This window comes from Hoplias malabaricus, chromosome 4, assembly GCF_029633855.1.
Source record: "Hoplias malabaricus isolate fHopMal1 chromosome 4, fHopMal1.hap1, whole genome shotgun sequence".
NCBI lineage: Eukaryota > Metazoa > Chordata > Actinopteri > Characiformes > Erythrinidae > Hoplias > Hoplias malabaricus.
Window position 1 is genome coordinate 54,984,165 of NC_089803.1, and position 16,190 is coordinate 55,000,354.

Sequence of the window (16,190 nt, forward strand, 5' to 3'; positions counted from 1 at the left end):
TACGCACAGCTGAGGGCCACATGATTGCTGTTAGCATGAAGAGAAGGGTGGCCTACAGCAGGGAGTGGGCTCGCATTCCTGATGCCAGAGCATATTTGGCATTCCTGGCCTCTTGCAGCCACTCTCAATGAGCCATTTGATTTCTTCAGTCTTTTTCCTGGGCGGTGCAGAAAGACTGTAAGAGATGAGCAATGCTGCCTGTGAAGAACAGGACACCATTCACACCACAAAGGGAACAGAATGACAGCATTCAGAATTATTCACTGTGGCTCACAGTAAAAATGGGGGCTTTCGCAATTTAAGAATTAGCATGTGGTAAGACTAGAGGTTGTTGTGGTACCCATTTCATGCATCTTTTAACACATAACGCAGACAATAACTTATACACCGTCTGATAAAGTGTACATTTAGGATATTATTTTTACTATTATTTTAGCTTCATGTTATGTTTTCATAAACAAACTATGCTATCAGTCTATGCATACACTAGAATATTCTACACACATTAATTAGAGTACATTAGAGTATATTGTCAACACTGTGTTGACTGGTGATCCTCAACAGATAACGCTGGATGATTCAACAATTTAACCCCTTTATTTCCAAACCAAACTAAACTGAAGTAGGACAATTACTACAATAATTGCAGAATGACTCAGGGAAATACAAATTGACTACAAATTATACAGGTGTATAGGGATAAATAGGATTTTAGTAGGGGATTCCAACTCATAAAAATCCTAAATATATATTTTTATTGGATTATGATAATTTCATTTCGAAACAAATCTTACGTGATGCGTGCATTTTATGACTATAACAGAAATGTGGGTATGCAGCACACATCGAAACGCTGTACGTCCAACAGTGGGCAGAGCTCAGAGGCTCCGACGTCACACAAAAACTCAAAACCTCACCCAGAGAGAGAGAGAGAGAGAGAGAGAGAGAGAGAGAGTTGAGGAAGGGAGGGAGGGATCGAGCGAGCGAGCGAGAGAGAGAGAGCGAGAGAGGCGTACAACGGGTTGGAGCTCCGGAGCAGATCTGTGAGTATGAACGTTACTGTTACATTTCGGTGGCATTGATGTTACCGTTGACTTAGCCCACATCTCGTGTCGTGACGAGGGGCTTCGGTGTTTATTCGGTGACCAGAGACGTACGACAGCTCTAGAGGCTTTTAACGGCCGGCGTGTTTCCGCGCAGCCGTGTGAGAGAGCCCCGAGACCGGGGGAAATTATACACGAACACACACGGTTTGCGGAAGAGCGAGCGAGCGAGAGAGAGAGAGAGAGAGAGAGAGCAGGTCAAACGGCTCGAATATGGCGGAGCTGGAGTGAAACGATTCAACTACTAACGTCGCCCTGCAGCCGTTTTTTTTAATCAAATAACGCCATTGCGCTTCCTTGTGAATTTAACCGACGGTTAATAATAGGTAACATTTAAGAGCTGCGTGTGTGTTGTCGTAAAAGAAATGGCGTTTTCTTCTGTATTTATTCACGGCTCTGTGGAAGTTACAGCGGAAATGGAAAAGTTGTACGAATGAGTGATATATGGGGAACTGGGCGTGTTGGCTCGATAATGCGACCCAATCTCATTAAACCACACGTCTTTATGTCAATTTACTGAAGCCCATTCCGTGTTATAGCGGTCTGTCGGGCATTTGTAGCGCTAGCCTCTTCGCTAAACCGGTTTATTTAATGGCTCGAGCGCAGTCTCCTGTCTCTTCTTGTGTCTGTGAGCACCGACCCCGCCTAGTTCAGGGCTGAGTCGAAGACTAGTTTTCTTTTGTACAGAAAGGAGAGATAAATCACATAGGAATATAGTGTTTCTTGTTATAAAGTGGAATCGGCCTACAGGCAAATTAATGTAATAAACCCGCATACTGTAATTCTGCCTGTTGGGAGTAGATATCATATAAAATGTATTTATGGAGAACGTATCGCTGCATAGAAGTGAACATAGTTGATCGTTATCGTGATGAACAGTCGTTCTCCGAGTAAATGGGGGGGACATGTCAGTGCTTTTAGAATACCAACCTACTCCGTTTCATTACAGAAAGACCACAGTTACCATTTTCGGAGTTTTGGATGGCAGTCTTTGAATGCGACAGTAGTGCATTATGTCTGTGTGTAGTGATACGACCCCCCCCCCCCACCCATGTTGCCCACCTCTACACATTCATGACTATAATATTGCATCGAAACATCATGCTCCACTCTGAATCCAATATACTGCTTTTTGTGTGTGTTTCGTTAATTTTTGGTACTGTTTGTTAATTTTTAAAAAGATTTGTTCATCTAAGATATGTGACAGTGTCATATTAAACTGTTTAGTAAAGGCATTGGAGGTGGTAAGGATCCTGTTGCCTCTTCATTTATTTTTAATGGGATAATCTTTTATGACAGTGCACCCCTGGTCCCTGTCATATGCCTCTAGTTGTAAATCAACTATGTATATTATGGACGCTAACTGTGGATGTTCATCAAAGTGTAGGCCTGTGTAGTGTTCTTATACACTGGTAAATTGTGTAATCATTAGGAAAATTTGTATCACTTCCTATTTCAAAGAGGGCTTAGGCTAAGTATTCAGCTGACTTCAAGTAACATGGCCTAACTAAAGAAGACATAAGTCAGTCTTCAAGACAGATTATTTCATACATCTCAGACATTAAAATAAAGCATTACAGACATGTTTTAAATATAGCCTGCAGTTTCATGTAAGACATGAAAAGCCAAGTGCACATTGCAGTCTGTGTCTGCAGAAAGGACTAAAAACGTGGTTGGAACCTCCCATGGAAAGTGTGTTGGCTCATTTGTATGTTCAAAAGGCCATTTCTTGTTAGTTATATGCCAATAGCAGTTAGCACTGGGTCAGGTCACCCTCCTACTGCTGCAGTCTGACCCAAGTTCTGTCCCTCTTGGAGTGAAAGGAAGGAAATCCAAGTGATAGTGTGTCCTCTTGGGCACTGAGGAATGCCGGTTTAGAGGCTCCTTAAAAAAAAAAAATGAAGAGTTGTCAGCTTCCTTTCTGAGAAGGACAGTCCACAGTTTATGCTGCCTTTAAAGGCTTAGGGCCTTTCTAAGTAGCAAGCATTAGTCCCTGTTTTTGGTAAGCAGTCTAGAAAGCAGGTACTGCAATATATAAGGGATATGCTTACGGGTCTTTTGTTTTTTTAGCATTATTACAATATTAATGTTGAATTTGTAAGGAAACCATTGTAGCTGGGGATATGGGCTTGAATGTAAAGCAAAGTCCAATGTGTTGTGTTCTCCCATGGGGTGTTGTCACACTGGGCTTTCATTAAGCCTGAGACGTGGCTGTCATGTCACTGATGGATAGCTACTCTTTTGAGCTTAATTGCATTCAGCTAATCTCAGTAAATTATTTTAGCCAGTAAAACCGGTCTAAAGACGAGGCTTTATTGACCTAGGACCTTTTAGTGACGTGATTTGGTGAATATGGTAAAAGATTGTTGTCTTCAAATCCATGGGATTTTTGGGGAAACAGAAGGAAAAAAAGGAAAGGAGATGCTCTAGGGAGGAAAAGCGGGAAAGTGTGGTGGTGGGGGGGGAGAGGTTACTGGGTGTCCCACAGCAAGCAGGCCCACTTCCTCTTCAGGCCAAAGGGCCTTGTGAAACCTGGTGGCCCTGTCACACCTTCCTTCCTTCTTTCAGTCATGTGACTGCTCAGGGGGACCAAAGATGCATTTAGGGTGTCGAGAGCCCACTCCAGATATAATACCAAATGTTTAATCCTTCAGCCTGTCACAATTCACTAACTTTTTTTATGGTGTATTCTTTGTCTCAGTGCTATTTCATTTGTTAGATCTAGAAGTCACATTAGTTGTTAGACTTGTTGGGCTAATGTGGTGCCATTTTATCCCAGAGCAATTCCCTCACATGGTTGTATCCATTCAAGCATGTAAGCCATGGCTGCTGACTGTGGCCACTGTTTGTGGCTCTCTCCATAATAGGACTTTAGGTAATTCCTAAGTTGGGCAGTAGTGGAATGCCCTTAAGGATTTCATTCAGGTTGGAGACCTAAGGCAGTTGACTTAATTAATATGGCTGTTTTTATTAGCCTTGATTTATTCATCTGAAGAATTAGGGTTGTTCAGCATGTTGTTTGTTAATAATAAGTCCTTTTGTAATACTGATTTTGCAGGGTCACAATCTGCTTGCACATTGTCCATATCATTCAATTCATTAAACTAAATTCAATGTATGGAATAGAAATGTGTTTTTATAAACATTGTATTACATGCATTCTTTGTAATGATTAAGCAGGTGGAATCCCTTCTTCTGGGTCTGTCTACAATCAGAACCTCTGCCCTGTCATCCTTTTGACATTTGACTTTGAGGTTAGCCAGTTTGCATCGATCCAGTCCCCATCTGCCCTTTTCCCTCTTGTAATCTGCATCCCAACCAGCTGTTTGTCACTAGCTAAGCTGCTTACAGCTTTCGGATTCTAGCACTGGAGACCATGCAGTTGCATCAATCTTAGCGACACTTATTTCGGCTGGGAAGGTACCGCAGCCATGCCCTTTGAGTACTGACTTGTGATGCTGATGGGGGTTGGTCACTTTTAAAGGTGTTACATAATTGTTCTGGACGTCACGCATCCACTAGGCAAGCAGAAGCCGGTCAGAAGTGGGTGTTAGGTAGGTGCTAGGTATGGCTGTATTATAACCATTCTTCTTGATAACATTTTTTTTTCTGTTATCTGACTTAACTTGTGTGATCACAAAATATTAGAGGACAGCGTGAATATGAATGTTTCTATACTTTAGCAAGCAGAGTCCATATCAGAAGGACAGGCTTAGTAGAAACTGGGGTTTCTTATTAAACATGGTGCTTTACCATGATTAGTTTTGGACTGTGAAATGCTGTGGCTGTGTTTTAAAATTTGTTTGTACTGCATGAGGTGACAGATTTTCTTGCTGGTTCTTCTAACAATGAGGTCCATTTTCTCATCAAGAAAAGACTAATTGACATGCATCTTTCCTTTGCTCTTTTAATTCATGCAAAGGGTCTCATGCAGACATGGTTTAGGTTAAGCTTCCCCAATGGAGGGACATTGATTTGTTACTTTCATTTGCATTGTTTAGAGGAAAAACACTGTTTGGGAAGAAATGTGAAATCTCTGTAGCACCCTAATCATTGATGATTGTATTTTCCTCTTTCACTGAAAATCTGTATCCTAGGTTGATTGATTGACTTGCAAATGACATGTTATGCTGTGTGTGGCTTTGATTGTTAAAGCTTGTAGGCTGTGATTTATGAAGCTTATATTTTGCTTGCCTTACTGGTAGGCCTGGAGCTCAACAAGGCATGCTTTTCTTTATCCGTGTGTAAAAACCTATATTAAACATCCAGATGTCAGTTACAAATAATCTTTCCATTCCTCTTGTAATTCATGTAAAGATTTTCATGAAGCCAGTGTGTAAGCTTCCGCAATTGAGTATGGAATGGTAAAGTTATTATTCAGTGTTGTATAGGGCAAAAAAATGAGGATTTAAATTGTTTAACTGGAGTGTAAATTAATGTTGTGGACTTTTGGGGTGCCTTGTGTATTATTATATTAAATCAGCTTTATTTAATACACCACAAAAGTTTATTGTCAGCATAAATATGTGTGCATTCTCTGATGTTAGGGATGTTTTAGTTTTTTAACCCTCAAATTGAAGCCTATGAAATTGAATGGTTGTAAAGGCTAAACAGTGCTTTGACACAGAGTTGGAGTGACTGAGGTGGTGTCTGAGACAGCAGTCTGAGCTGACTTCGCTTTGGTCCCAAAAGCCAGAGTGAATACTCAATAAATGATCTTACAAGCTCGCTGAGAATGAAAATGCTTTGTTATTTGGATTTATGTTTGGATTCCAATCTTATTTTAACTTATTTGTTGCCATTACATCACATCACAAACTTTGCTGTTTTTTTCTGTTTCTTTAGTTTAATCATTTAAGGACTAATTTCACACTAACTTGTGTCCAGAAAACTACTACTACTTCTTCTATCAACTGTGTCACAGCGGATCAACTACAATCAGCACCGTTGATCTGGCACAGTTTTTCCAGACCCAAACCCTCCCTATTTACTACAACACAAAGCATTCCAGTGGCTAGGTACACACATTCACACCTATGGGCAGTCTTCCAAGTCACCAATCCACCTACCAACATGTGTTTTTTGGATCATGGGAGGAAACCCATGTGGACACGGGGAGAACACCAAACTCCTCACAGACAGTCACCCGGAGCAGGACTCAAACCCCTAACCCCAGATCCCTGGAGGTGTGTGACAACGGCACTACCTGCTGCGCCGGCCTTGTGTCCAGAAAACTATCCCAACATAATTTTTGTTCACTTACCAATATGCAATTGAGGTTACTTTTATCTGCAATTTTTGAATGTTTTTATTTGTAGTGGAACTGTTGACATTATAATTTGGAGAAGTTTAGAGTGATCTAATCCAGTAACCTTAGGTTTTGACTGAAGCAGCAAATTCACAATGAGCAAATGCTCCATGGCAGGAGTGAATAGCAAGGTCTGATAGGCAACAGACAAGTCATTGTGTCTAAATAATTCGTCTGCTTCTGATGTAATGCCCCTGGCACTTGTTACCTTGTGATGATTACATGGTTTCTTCTTGACCCAAGTTTGAAATGAGGTCCAGAAAGGGCTTGCCTAGCAGCGTAACATGCTGTATTAGTTTTCTGACCTGCTGGGTTTGTGTTAATAACAGGAATGGGCCACATTTTGTGTGGTCATTACCACCACACGCTACTGCTTTAGATGTTTACCTGCAAGTCTGGTAAAACCACAGGAGTCACTGTGATGTTTGCATATGGCTGCTGTCATTTGAGCAGTTAATGTTTTCATCCTCCATCGACGGATATGTTGCCTTCTCAGGTTTCCATTCCAAGAAATGTTTCCTTTTATCATTTCTTTCCTTGCATTTAAAAAAAAGATGGTCCTACACTTGAAGTTCCATTTGGGAGTTTGTAAATGAGGTTGATCCAAACCTTGAAATTAGACTTTATTCAAATTAAAATTTTGTTACCCATCCTCACTCTCCAGTTCAGTTCATTCTTTGAAATGGTCTTCAGTACAGGCAGGTTGGTTCTGATTCATCCAAATGGAAGTGGCTTTAATTGCCTCACGATAGCGATCAGCGAATGAAGGAGTTAAAGGGGACGTCTGCAATTGTGGGGAAACACTGTTCTCTGGTTAATTTTATGTTTAGAACCTCTGCATCTTTTAAGGTGTAGCAGTATGTTTTTGGTGGGGGGAACCACGTGTCTGAAGAGTATGTTTTTAATCACTATTTGAATTACCACAGAAACTAGTTTGGGATAGAAGTTATTTACTTTTGTCTTTGTCTGTGATTACTTTCATGTAGTTTGTGCTCTTCCAAATTTAAAGTCCCATCTACAGTAAAAATAAGTCAATATTATCCACCTATGGAGCAGGAATAGGGCAATATCATCATCTCAGTTCATGGTTTTCATCTCTTCATTGTCTAAAATCCTTCAAAATGCAGCTTTTCTGGCATGAGCAGAGAAAGAAAGCCTAGCATACCAGACTGAGACACTTTTTTTATTATTATTTTTTTATTTATTTATTTTTTTTTAACCGTTTACCGACAGATCGGTTGTGGGCACAAACACAGACTGGAGAGCTAGCAAATGGTGGACATATCCACAAAATTTTATAAAAAGTGTTTTTATTAAAACCATGAATGTTGCCATTTAGCTGCACTGATAGATGCAGTTTTGATACAGTATATATAAATTGGTTTTTAATTGCTCCACAAAGTTCACAGAGTGAATAGTACATGATTTATTACAAATGGATAGCTACAAAATGAACTGAGCAGGGTTTATTCATCCCATGGTAGCTCCTGACCATGTACAGTGATAATTAATAATTAGTATTTTCTATAATTAGTATGTTCCTGTCGTATGCTGCATTAATGACAAAAATGAAAAAAAAAACAATCACTTGTCATTCCTTTTATAACTCCATGTCTCTGCATTGCTGAAGGGAGTTTCCAATCTAGAGCTTTTACTGTGCTTATGCAAACTAGCCTATGTTTCTATAAAAAAAAGTTCACAATATAAAGAGTGCTCTGTCGGTGCAAGATATTATCATGATATGTTTGTTTGCTACAATTATAGTGAATCAGTAAACAAGAGGGTGGCATTTCTCTCTTGCAGTCTACTATTTCTAATTTTTTTAAATTTTATTTTAATAAATGATTCTCCATTTTGTATAATCAAAAAATGTTATTGAGGTGATGGACTGAAAAATAATTAAAAGTAATGTACAAATATTATAGAATATAAGGAGGGTGTACCTTATACAATGACCTGCCTTTTTTAGGCAGGGTTAACAAAACACCCCAGTACATTAGTGATTTTGTGGTGAGTGCTTTTTGGCATGTGTTGAAAACTTTTTCATGCAAAGAAAGAAAAACAAGCTGTCTGATTTTCTTGATGTTTTAATTTGGCCAGTACTCCTCATGAACATGGTAAGTTTTCTGAAAGAACCTAAAGTAAAACGGCTAAGCTTAAAAATTCCAGCAAGTCCATAAAGTCCCTCATCCAGGGTTGCTTCAGGAACATGGGAAACTCACTTAGAAAACATGCAGTTTAGCAGTTAACCCTAAAGGATTGCAGCGATTCCAGAGTCTCTTTATACTGAAGGTATATAAAAGGCAGTTTGGGTTAGGAGAATCTTGAGGAATGAAGAAATAAGCTGGGGTCAGAGGGTGGATTAGAGGCCTCCCATGTTTATGGGCTTACAGGTGAAGATTGAGGCCCACAGGGACGTTTACACAGAAGAACATATAAGTGATGGATAATGCCGTGGGAAATATGGAATGATGCATTTGAGGAATTCGCAGCTGTATTTATGTGTGTGTAATTTTATATAATTCTCTAGCAGATTTTTCAAAACCTTTGCAGATCAGTAGCACTGGGTAAATCATTGTGTTGTGTGGTAATCTGTAAAATATTGCAGTCAGGAGATTAGCTAAAAAATGCTTTAGGGGACATTTAAAGCTTAGCCCTGTAGGCTTTAAAAGAAACTAGCAGTAGCCAAGATACAGAGATGTGGTGCCACTTAGTAAGCAAGCAGGTTCTCTTTTGTTGCATTTTTCTACATTTTTTTTCAGAGATTTTTGTCACCTGAAGCTTGGTGGGATATTTTTAGCACTCACGTTTGTATGCCTTTTAGTGAGCTGTCTGTACCATTGTAGCACACACAATGTGTGCTTTGGCTGGCTGTCTTGATTCAAGGCCCTGTGTAATGGGCACTGTAGGATTACAGTGCTGCTGGATTGAAATTCAGTGTGCAGCCTTGACTTCAGTGAAATGTGTGCTTGATTACGGATGCCTTCGGTTCTCCAGGATTGTGCTAGCCTCACTGTGTAATACTTGAGGTTATGTTCAATGAGATGACAGTAGTTAAGAGAAAGTTAATTAACCCATAGGAATTGTCTTGATTTCTGCATAAGTGATTCTTTAAAACTGGTCTCCATGTGAGCTATAATATAGTTAGTCATATTTAGAAAATATTCTTAATATTATTCACTGAACAATCACTGGATTAAGATCTACATTCATTGTCCATTTAATCAGCTCTACTGACCATACAGGAGCACTTTATAGTTTTGCAATTACAGATTTTAGTCCACTTGTTTCTCTGCATATGGTCTTATCCATGATACTGATGTGGTAGTGGTGTGTTAGCATGTGTTGTGCTGGTATGAGTGGATCTGACACAGCAGTGATGCTTGAGTTTTTAAAAATTGCGTCCACACACTGTTCACTCTTTTAGACACACCTTCCTTATTGGTCCACCACATAGATCTAAGATCTCAGGGAGAAGCTCAGTTTGTGTTGGTTATTCTTGAGTCCTTCATCAGTGGACACAGGTCACTGTCTGCTGGATTTTTTGGTTGGCAGACTATTGTCAATCTTGCAGTGACACTGAGAGTTTTAAAAACTATTGCAGCCCTGCTGTGGCTGATCCACTCGTACCATCAGCTGTTTGTGGTGCCTAGACATTTCAGCACATTCATTTAAACAAAACTCTTATATCAGACATGTTCTTGGGAGGTCTTGTTGAATGCCCTGCTTCAGATCACACATTAATATTTCTATGTGAATGGAGTAAGGAATCTTGTCACAATAGTATTCCTTTAAACATGCTTTAAAGTGATGTTGTTTTACTATTAGTGTGCAGTGTATTTTGTACTTGTAGAATTTCCTTTTGTTTGACCACAGTTCTATCTGTGCTTTCAAAAACATCCAGATGGCCTTTAGCAATCTTGAGACTGGCTTTTTTTTTGAGATCAGTAGTTTTCTCCATGGAAACCTCTCACGGCCATTATGAGAGGCTCATTAGCAACTGTGATATCAAGGGAAAGGCGTAACTGCACATCTCTTCCACTGTCATGTTTTGATTTCATACAGATCTTTCTTTACAGGTATGGTACATTTACTTAGCCTCGTTTCGTAAATCTTTACATTTGTAATAGTCGTCATTGATTGTTTAAACCATTTTTTCATATAAGATGTACCAGTTTAGGGGCTAAGATGTTATATTGCCGTAAGTATTAGCAGCAAAATATTCCTCTTGGTTGGGCTGTTCTTTCTTTAAGAAGTACTTCCAAAGAGATCACAACTACAGAATTATAAATAAAGAGATTTGGACGTAGACATATTTTTTTCAATGCATTTGAGTATGAGCTCTGTATGCCTGTGCATTTTTATTTGTAAGACCTAGCCCTCTTTCCATGGTATTCGGCATCTTGAGACAGTAACAGGTTTGTAGTATATTGCAAGGTTCTAAGGCAAGCTAATCTTTAAATGTCTGTGAATACTTAAGCTTGTGGAATCTAGATGTCTATTCGTATTGCACCTAAGCTTGTGGTCAGGCTCTGCCTCACTTGTCGAAATATTTAGTTGAATTTCCTACAAAGTGACACGTGAAGACTCCCACTGCAGCATCCCAGAGGAGAGATTGCAGCTTCTCGATAAGCCCCTTTGAGGAACAAGCTGGCCATCCCCGAAGCTAGAAGGAAATATGCTCCACATGCCTGAGTTGTCATACTAGTTTCCTTCTGTCTTCCCTCTAATACCAGCTGCACAGATCTTAATTCAAGAGCACTATTAATTTCATCTGTGCTATTGCCATTGTTTGCTAGGGCTGATTTATTCAAATGGAAAGCAATTACTGTTTAATTGCCTTCCTTCCTGGAACTATAAATGGAATTGATTTCTATATTTTGTTCTTTATAATTAGCCTGATGCTGGCTGTATATTGTTTTTTTTTTTTTTTTTTTTTTTTTTTTTTTTGTTTTTCTTCTGGATTTATTACCCAGATTTTGAATTGATCTTTTTGCCTTTAGAGTAATGATAGGCTGTTCATATACTAGATGCTTGGTGGTGGTGTCTGAGCCCTGTTTGTTTATTTATTTATTTATTTATTTATTTATTTCCCCCCCCACTCTTCTTCCTATCCCTTATTTCTGTAGTTCAGACAAATAGACCTATAGGACACTCCGAAGTAGAATAATCCCTTTGAGTTTATAACAGATTTAGTAAATTAACTGAGGATTTTACAGCCACCTTTACACTTTTCAGATCTTTTCTCTTGGCCTTTTAAACATTTAGCTAATTTAACAGCACCTAGTAAATTTATGCTAAATTTAATATATACATCAGACTAGGATAGCAAGAGGAATCAAAATCAAATGCACCTGTGAACCCTGCCCTTTCCCTATAGAGAGTCTCATTAGTTTTGCATTTCGGTAGGTCTTTACACTATGGCAAACCACATCGGTTTTATTTTATTTTTGCAGTACTTGAACATCAGCCTCGAGCATTTAAGCATGATGGGGGACATCTGTTAGGGGACCTGTTAGATAACACATTTAGTGTTCTCCTCCAACCTCCAAGCATGTTTTGCCATTCATTGATGCGTTAGCAACTCTTCCAAAAAATGCAGAAGCTGGATTTACATGTCTTAGAGGATGCTTGTGTTAGTCTTGACCTCCCCCCAGCTTGGTAGCATCATGACTGGGGTTGGGTGGAATTGGCAATTGCACTTCTGAAGTTTAATTTTTACATTTTAAATACATATTACCCCTTGTTGAGATTGCATTTCAGACCATGTTATATAAAAAAGAGGCTACACAAACCTAGCTGCATTGTAGAAATTACTTCATATTCAGTCTTACAATATTTTTATTAATTTTAGAATTTAAAAAATTTGTGCTTAGTTTTTCTTTTCCAAATGAATAAAGACAATGCACAGAACCACCCCTGCCCCAACCCCCCTTTTGTGACCCAGAGTTAAAATGAATGCACATCACTGTGCCCCTGGTAAAGCGGTTAGTCAAAATCAAATCCTTATCCTCTTCATCTGCTTCAAACAGAATCTTTTCATCATCTTGCACACTAGGAGGCTACCTTAATCAGGGTGCAAGTAAATGCCAGTCCAGAATGTCACTGCCAGTATAAGGACTTTCCCTTATACCCTCCATTTAATCAGATCACATCTCTTTTCATGACAATGTGTATGTTGTATTTATTTATTTAATTAATTAATAAAAAAAAAATTGAGCTTTGTTAATCAAGCTAGTCAAATTAATATTTGATCATTACTTTTTTATGGAACAACAGAACATGAACATATAAAATGAAAGTTACACATGAGTAATTTTGAGTTGATCTGAAAGGACACTCTTGTAAAACATTTCAATCTGCCGAAACTCTCCATTATTCGGAACACCTGGTTTTGAATTTAGAAGAGCCTGATTTAAAAGGCAATTCTTTAGCCTCTCCCTCTCTGTGCATTTGACTGCTTTGTAGTTTACTTTTTGTCTCTCTTCTGCATTACTGTGGTGTACTTATTCTGGTAGTTTGGTTTTTCAGAATGTTACAGTACACTTGTGGGCTATCAGTTTCGGAGCTCATCTCATTTGTGTTGTGTTTCAGGGTCTTGGATGGGTGTGTCACAACCCAAACTGTATTATATTATTATATATAGAGAGTTACATATAGTAATCTATCTATAGTTCGAGTCTGTAGCCCAGCTTCTAATGTACTTTTGCAACATATCAGTCGTCTTGTTCTAATGCACCTTAAAATGGCAATTTCCACCGATTGCTGTCTTATATCTTCTGAAATGTCATAGTAATAAATACATATGGATATACTTTGTCTTTAGCCTTTAGCCTTCCTTTTAAAATCAAATTTAGATCAAAGCATGAACCCACATAAAGATAGTGCTCTATTCGTGCTCCATAGGTGAGTAATATTGACTTATTTTAGCTGTAGATGGAACTGACCCTAAATTTGGGAGCTTGCTAAATGAAAGTAAATACAGAGCTACACATCTAAAGTTAAGTTAGTTTTTAGGTGGGAATTCAAATGGTGAATAAAAACGTCCAAAGAATATATTTCATTTAATTTTGTGCAAACATTTCCCCCCTCAAACATACCATCCCACCTTAAAAGATGTGTAACAGAGCTAGGGGTGGTGCATTCTCAGTCAAGATTCTGAATCCACAGTCATAGATGGACTTTACACATACAAAAAATAGCAAGATGTTGATATCCATATTATGAATAATGCAAATTTTGTGGCAAATTCCATTATCAACAGTTGCTCTGTTTATAAACTTCTGTTTTAAGCATTGTTGCCAATGGATGTGGTCTGTTGTGTATTATGGACATGCATGATTCCACGTCTTGACATAATATTAAAAATGAGTGTGTGTGTGTTGTGGCTTGGCTCTAGAGGAGCAGGATCAGCGTGGGAGACATGCAGCCTGCTTGACTCATGTATGGTCACGTTCCCTCTGATGACATCACATGGAAGAGCTTTGCGTGAACACGTTCTGCTATGTTTGGCATGCTCCCACTCTCTCTCACACACATTCAGACATCAGCAGGGCAATGGCAAGACAGAATGACAGGCAAAGCAGTAGAACATGAACTGTCATGATTCTCCTTTTTATTGTTCTCTTTCCCCCCTACCTTTCTTTCCTTCCCTCCCCCATTTCCCATTTCATTCACACACTCTTCAGGTCAGTGTGTTGGTGGCCTGGATGGCAGCCAGAGGCTGGTGTGAGGTAAAAAAAACTGGGATGTTTCCTCTGCAGGCTGGAATAGGACAAATAAACTACACCTCTTGCCTTATTTGCCTCCAGCACTTATTTATTTCAGTGAAGATGAAGAAAAGGGCACATAATCGTTTTTGTTGAATGGTCAAGAAAACAATTTTGTGTCTATTTTGCTATCACTACTTGATTGTAGTACTGCATTGCAATTATATTGCTATATATATTGATTGTGATAAGGCATAACAGTGTGACATGGTTAGATATATAGTCTTGCATTATTACTTTTTCCAGTACTGCTAATAAAGCTGAGTATTAGCCAATGGCAATGTGTATAAATTTTGCCTTTTAAATTGCTTAGTTTTCAAATCTGTTAGCTTTATTCAAATTCCCATCCCCTGTGGAGATCATCTGAAAATGGGCCATCATTTTCCAGCTGCTCAAACAAGAAAGATGACATGACCTATTATGAGAACACCCTGTTTAAAACACAGTACATTGGTTAGGCTCATTTGCATATCGTCAGAGTATTGCAAAGGGTTGTATCATGATAAATATAGAACTGTACAACCTACTGGCCACTACTCTCCATTTACTTTAGTCACTTCAGACAGATTCATGTGGATGTGGCGCTGTGTTGTCTGTGGTTTGCTATGGGTGTAGAAAGTGTAAAAGCGAGCATGCACCCACCCCCAGCTCTGTTACACAGATGTGAACAGGTCATGGGGCACTGACGTTGTGGACGTCTCCAAGAAGGTGCTGTTTGAGGTTTATGAGGCAGGGCTATCTGGTTTCCGCTGCTGCAGGGGAGCCTGAGACATTGCAAGGACCCCCACACCCTAATCTCAACCAGCAGAAGCTTCCTTCCGCCCCGAGTCCACATCAGAAATACACACAGCAACTCATACTGTCAGATTCTGACCAGGATATCTCAGGCTTGCCAGTCATTCTTATGTAATAAGTGTACTTTATAATAGAATAATATAATCAGTTAATATTACTTTTTTTTTATTTTGGGTTTTGTTGAATTGGTATTTCTGTACAGTTTTGTTTCCGGTGGCATGTAATTGCAATATTGCAGCATATGACAAGCAATTTATTTTTATGCCACACCAAAACAAGCCACTTCCTACTGAGCACAATGACTGAATATATCATACAAATATTTTATAGTGAAGGTGTAAATGACTTAAAAGCAAAGTTCACGATTGTAATAAACAAATTTCCTCACCATTTGCTAGCTCTTCAATGTGTTCAATCTGCACCCACAAAGCCGGTCTAATAGCTTTAGGAAGCCCCAGTGTCTGCAAATGATTAAAAAAAAATAACTACATCAGTCCGGTATGTTAGCCTCTCTCTCGCTCTCTCTCGCTCTCTCTCACTCTGTTGCTGCTGCATAGGTGGGTAATGTTGACTTACTTTTGCTGTTTCTGATCACTTTAGGTGGAATGTTTCCAAATCCAGGAAACAGCACACTGCAATAATGAAAGTGCTACAAAACTGAGCCACATAAACTCAACTCAGCCACATAAAAATAAGTTTTACCCTCTGAACATACCGTTCCACCTTAAAACACGCAGAGCATCCCCAACTCCACCCTTTACTTTTCCTTCTTGGCCACAGCATTACAATGTATATTCCTGCATCTGGCTATATGGGGTCTGTTTAGGTGAATGTGTGTGTGTAAAGTTGCGTGTGGGTGTGGGGCTGTTCCTCACATCTGGCCACCCTATGCTTTGGGTTGGGGGCTTAAAGAGTGGGGCAGGAGTTGCATGCGCAAGTCCTTTGTGTGCTTTTTCAATCCTTTAGCTTTGCTATTGTTGTTTTGGTTGATTGAGTCCCACTGTAAAACCAAGAGATTTCTATCCCAGCATCACCTGATGTATTTCTTTTATTGCTTTTTTTTTTTTTTTTTACTTAATAAGTACTTACTGTAACCATGTAGTACTTGGTCTGGGCTGATGTTTTTCTGACAACATTATAGTATTGCAGGGTGAAATACCATATTAAGCTCCTAAATTCTTAATGCATGCTTCAGCTACACTTTTGCCCAAACTT

The 16,190-nt window shown here is 39.1% G+C and overlaps 1 protein-coding gene across 1 annotated transcript in view; it reads left to right on the forward strand.

Annotated features, from left to right (window-relative positions):
* Positions 1-952: 952 nt before the first annotated feature.
* The window catches only part of rap1b (RAP1B, member of RAS oncogene family), a 56,783-nt gene continuing 41,545 nt past the window's right edge, over positions 953-16,190 (forward strand). Inside the window, exon 1 of the mRNA XM_066668490.1 lies at positions 953-1,043. The gene's annotated coding sequence lies outside the window, so the exon portion shown is untranslated. The remainder of the gene's footprint in view (positions 1,044-16,190) is intronic.